Source organism: Colobus angolensis, unplaced genomic scaffold, assembly GCF_000951035.1.
Source record: "Colobus angolensis palliatus isolate OR3802 unplaced genomic scaffold, Cang.pa_1.0 Scaffold6, whole genome shotgun sequence".
NCBI classification, from domain to species: domain Eukaryota; kingdom Metazoa; phylum Chordata; class Mammalia; order Primates; family Cercopithecidae; genus Colobus; species Colobus angolensis.
The window spans coordinates 19,390,393-19,396,253 of NW_012119598.1; the positions used below are offsets into that span (position 1 = coordinate 19,390,393).

At 40.8% G+C, this 5,861-nt stretch overlaps 1 pseudogene; it reads left to right on the top strand.

Moving 5' to 3' along the window:
* Positions 1–5,453: 5,453 nt before the first annotated feature.
* LOC105526819 overlaps positions 5,454–5,861 on the top strand; it is a 1,430-nt pseudogene continuing 1,022 nt past the window's right edge.

Here is a 5,861-nt window from a genome sequence, read left to right on the forward strand (position 1 = left end):
TACACCAATCAGATGTAGATTTGGTCTTTTCACATAGTCCCATATTTCTTGGAGGCTTTGTTCGTTTCTTTTTACTCTTTTTTCTCTAAACTTCTCTTCTGGCTTCATTTCATTCATTTGATCTTTAATCACTGATACCCTTTCTTCCAGTTGACCAAATCAGCTACTGAAGCTCATGCATGTGTCACGTAGTTCTCATGCCATGGTTCTCAGCTCCATCAGTTCATTTAAGGACTTCTCTACACTGTTTATTCTAGTTAGGTATTCGTCTAATCTTTTTTCAAGGTTTTTAGCTTCTTTGCGATGGGTTTGAACATCCTCCTTTAGCTCAGAGAAGTTTGTTATTACCGATCATCTGAAGCCTTCTTCTCTCAATTCGTCAAAGTCATTCTCTGTCCGGCTTTGTTCTGTTGCTGGCGAGGAGCTGTGTTCCTTTGGTGGAGAAGGGACACTCTGATTTTTAGAATTTTCAGCTTTTCTGCTCTGGTTTCTCCCCATCTTTGTGCTTTTATCTACCTTTGGTCTTTGATGATGATGACGTATAGATGGGGTTTTGGTGTGGATGTCTTTTCTGTTTGTTAGTTTTTCTTCTAACACTCAGGACCCTCAGATGCAGGTCTGTTGGAGTCTGCTGGAGGTCCACTCCAGATCCTGTTTGCCTGGGTATCACCAGTGGAGGCTGCAGAACAGCAAATATTTCAGAACAGCAGATGTTGCTGCCTGATCCTTCCTCTGGAAGCTTCATCTCAGAGGGGCACCTGGCCGTGTGAGGTGTCAGTCAGCCCCCTAATAAGAGGTGTCTGCCAGTTAGGCTACTTGGGGGTCAGGGACCCTCCTGAGGAGGCAGTCTGTCTGTTCTCAGATCTCAAACTCCATGCTGGGAGAACCACTACTCTCTTCAAAGCTGTCAGACAGGACGTTTCGTTATTTGCATTTTCTAGTAAGGAAACCAAGGCTCAGACAGGCTAGGAAACTAGTAGTGAGTTTTATGTCCTTATTGTCGACTAGACAGCTGATATTCAGGGGGGCCACGATTTGAACCCAGCATTGGTAGATTCAAAAGTCTATGCTCTTTTCATTGCAGAATCTTCATTTAATTTTTGGTAATGTGGTTTTACTCCAGGTGTTTCTAGTTTCAAATAACTGAAATAAATTTGAACTAGCTTTTTTAAAAAAGGAAAAGTTGTTTTAAAGGCAAGGAATGTCTTGAGGAACCTAAAGATAGGACTCCAGCTGGCTTCTGGGAGGAACTGGAACTGAGAACTGTTTAGCTAGAGTTCTCTTCCTCTGACTCTTGCCTCCTGTCTTGCACATCTGCTTTATGTTCTGTCTCTGGCTTTCTCTGCTGCGTGTATAGATGATGGAATATGGCTGCTGCACAGCTTTGACCAAGCACAGAGATGAGCTGTCCCTAAATCCAAATTCCTAGCAGGGAAAATCTGAATGGCTCTGTTTCATTTGTATTTTTATTTATTTTTAAGACAGGGCCTTGCTTTGTCACCCAGGCTGGAGTGCAGTGGCACCATCATGGCTCACTACAGCATTGACCTCCTGGGTTAAAGTGATCTTCCTGCCTTAGCCTCCTAAGTATTATAGCTGGGACTACAGGCACATGCCACCAGCTAATTTAGCACAGCTAATTCTTTTCTTTTCTTTTCTTTTTACCTTCCTTCCTTCCTTCCTTCCTTCCTTCCTTCCTTCCTTCCTTCCTTCCTTCCTTCTTCCTTCCTTCTTCCTCTTTCTTTCTTTCATTCATTCATTCTTTCCTTTTTTTTTTTTTTTCTTCAATGTCTTGCTCTGTTGCCCAGCCTGGTCTCTAACTCCTGGCCTCAAGCAATCATCCTGTCCTAGCCTCTCAAAGTGTTGGGGTTACAGGCATGAGTCACTGCACCTGGCTGGCTCTGCTTTCAACAGACATCCATCGTGGGTCCAATCAGCTTTTAGCCAAGAAGGCAGAATTACATAATCTAAACATGGCTGCCACTCATGGCACCAGTTTTTACTGGTAGGAATGTGTAACTCTAATCTTTCCTCGCTCATCTGGTATGGCTGCAGCCTATTCTGTGTACTCTGTTACATGGAGAAGTCTAATAGTTTCCTTTCTGGTTTGACCCATGATTATAGCTCTTTGAAGAGCAAATAAGACTAGGACAGGCATGGCCAATATGCTGACATGACAGTGATTTTCTTCTTTGGAAACACATCCTCATTGTTTCCACAATTGCATTCCTTATAGCCTTATTTTCCCCCACCCCACCCTACCTCTTTCATATAGGAATACAGTTAGAGTATCTATCTGCTCAAAAGAAATCACCCGCTTTCTTTGGAGCTCACTTTTCACTGGGGCTACAGCTCCAACTGACTCACTTTGCCAATATAAAGCCCTCCCCAAACTTGTTGAGCTTATTCTCTATGATAATGTTGAGAGTCCTTTTCCCAATTGTCACTACTTATCCAGAAGTTGGTCCAGTTATTCTCACTGGGCACACTGAGAGGAATAAATTTATGAGGGCTCTTAGGAACAAATGGTGGTCACCAACTCTTTTCTCAATTGAAGTTGATCCAATGGAAGGGGGGTCAAATCTCAACACCCAGTTATATACATGTATACTTTCTGTTTTCTTCTGCAGTTGTAAAGAAAAAAACTCAAGAGGAAAAAAATTATTGTTACATTTTTTGTAGGTGGTCCCAAACTTATGAATGTTCAGGGTTCCTAAATGTTTAGGGCTCTAGTTGTTTAGAACTTGGAACTTATTTTATTTTGGAAACAATACTGTACTTGCTGGTTTAGGTTTCTAGCCAAACTGTAAATAATAATTTGGCCTACAACATAGCTGATTTGACCTTTAATTATGACCTTGAAATTTTCCTTACCCTAAAAATTAGAGTCTGAACTCTTCTGGTCAGTAGCCTGAATTCATTAGCTTTCTAAATACTCATTCCCCTAAGCTTCTCTAAAGTATGGTATTCCCTGGAATCTCTGTTATCCTCTTACTGTAGAAGAGGTAGGGGTATGTACATAGAGGTATGTAAGTGGATGATGAATGTTGACTCCAGGTATTCCAGTGGATTAGATGATACAAAAAGAAGGATAGGACTGAGTGGAAAGTAGTGAGTTTTATGACCTTAGTGGTGCTCAAAAAAAGAGGAGGCTGGTGAAGAGGAATAGGGAGGAAAGATTGGCTGGCTGCAATGGTTGATAAATAGATATTGTCTGTAGTCAATGTCTGCATTTAAAATATTAATTGTTTTTCATATGCAATTCTTTGAGTTGCTCTTCCCCCCCATTATTTTATTTATTTTATTTATTTGTTTGTTTGTTTTGAGACAGGGTCTCACTCTGTCACCCAGGCTGGAGTGCAGTGGCGTGATCATGGCTCACTGCAGCCTCCACCTATCGGGCTCAAGCAACACTCCGGCTTCAGCCTCCCAAGCAGCTGGAACCACAGATGCATGCCACCACACCCAGCTAATATTTTGATTATTTGTAGAAATGAGGTCTCCCTATGTTGGCCAGGTTGGTCTTGAACTTCTGGGCTTAAGCGATTTTCCCACCTTGGCCTCCCAAAGTGCTGGGATTACAGGTGTGAGCCACTGCGCTGTGCTTATCTTTCTTCTCCATTAGCCTGCAGTAAATAGAGAATAAATTTTACAGCATTTATCATTTGCTTAGCTGGGTCCCTGAACTTGCCTCCCTGGGATAAGACACCATGACCACACAGAAATCCAGCCAGATAATGGGAAGGTGTGCGTTGGCCTCTCACTGCATGGCTATGGGGTTCCCGTTTATGTGGCTTTAGTAGATGATTTCATCCTCTTTTCTGACTTGGAACCAGACAACTTTACATTCTCAGCAAACAGATGGACAACAGGGTTGAAATAAGATCTTGTACTGAAATAGTTCTTGAGTCATACTCCTTGACTGTTCTCTCATACGGGAAACTTGCCTCTTCCTTCTTGCAGAAGGCCAAGGCTGAGAATTCAGTGTACTCAGAGTTCTTGGACTCTTTTCTCAATATATATTATGTTGGATATTTTTCTTCTTGGTCAAGATTGAGAGTCTGCCAATATAAGAGTATTATCTAATTTGTTTTGGCAGAATACCTGGCCTTTTGCCCTAAGTAGATGTTTAAAAATAGAACGAAAAGTTTTACATTAACTTGTTTTTGTCCTCTTTCCAGAAAAAATCCTGACATGAGAAAAAAGGGGAGCTTGATTTTACTTATAACTTTGTTGGGGAAGCAGGGGTGCTCTAGTTTAGGGGTGTCCAATCTTTCAGCTTCCCTGGGCCACACTGGAAGAAGAAGAGTTTTCTCGGACCACACGTAAAATACACTAACATTAATGACAGCCGATGAGCTAAAAAAAATTGCAAAAAAAATTGTATAATGTTTTAAGAAAGTTTACAAATTTGTGTTAGGCTGTATTCAAAACCATCTTGGGTCACAGGGCTGCAGGCTGTACAAGCTTGCTCTAGCTGAAACTCACTTGACTTGGTCATTGGGTTCTAGTGCACATTGTGCCAGTAACTGTGTGACCTGGGAAAGTCAGTTATCTTTCAATGCTCAGTTTCCCCATCTGTAAAATGGGAATGATAAAACCTCAACTGAAGGGTTGTTGTAAGTATTAAATGAAATGACATTTGTAAAAATATTCAGATGAGATAACATTGCTGTATTAACATAGTTTTTTTTTTAAGGTACAAAAGGAATTATATTAAAACAGTAACATACATTTGTATGTATGAGGGAGGGATATTTAAAATTAAAATATTATATAATCACAAGAAAGACCAGATATTCCTTGCTCTGCCATTGGGCATCCAAGAAAAGTAAAGCCTGTTTTATATCCCTAAAATAAAAAAGAGGCTTGATAGAAGTAACAGTGCTTGGAACCCAAGTCAATTTATACTCTTGTTAGATAAGTCCAAATTCTAAAGGCTACAAAAATCCTGTTAAATCAAGGGGAAAATTCATTTTAGGATAAAGTTATTCAAGATGAAAGAAAGGCATGTCTTCAGTGAGAGAACTGCCTGCTGTCGGATGATTTCTTGCTAATGTGTTTAAAGATTTTGAACTTCTCAATTTTCTTGGTTTTCCGGTAGCCAAATCTACCACCACCCCCTCACTTTTTCTGCTTGCCTTCATTGCAGTTGATGTTCAGATCAACAAAGGGAGGTACCTTGAAACCAAATGACAGAGCAACTGGAGGCAAATTTAAGTTATTAGCATTAAAGATCTGTTTCAGAGAATGGGAATCATAGACTCATATGTTGGCTTATATGCTTCCTGGGCTGACTTATGAAGAAAGTAGTTCTTTTCAATCAGTCTCTCAAGCTGGGACTGAATGTCAGAAATTTTAGACCAGGAAAAGTCAAATTCACTTAATGGAACCTTGGATTGTTTCAAGTAGCGAAGAAAACCCAATTATTTTGGGCGCAAAATGAGCAGGGCATGCCCTCTCCCAATTCAGAATCAAAAAACACAAAGAAGAAGAAAAAGAGGAAAATGCTGAATGATGCTGGACCTGATACAAAAAAAGCAAAAACTGAAAACAAAGGGGAATCTGAAGAAGAGAGTGCAGAGACTCGTAAAGAAACAGAAAATAATGTGGAGAAGCCAAATAATGATGAAGATGACAGTGAGGTGCCCAGCCTACCCCTAGGACTGACAGGAGCTTTTGAGGATCTCCTTTTGTTTCTCTATGTAATCCTGTCAATGAAAACACTCTGAAGGCAATAAAAGAAATGGGTTTTAGAGCCGGGCGCGGTGGCTCAAGCCTGTAATCCCAGCACTTTGGGAGGCTGAGATGGGCGGATCACGAGGTCAGGAGATCGAGACCATCCTGGCTAACACGGTGAA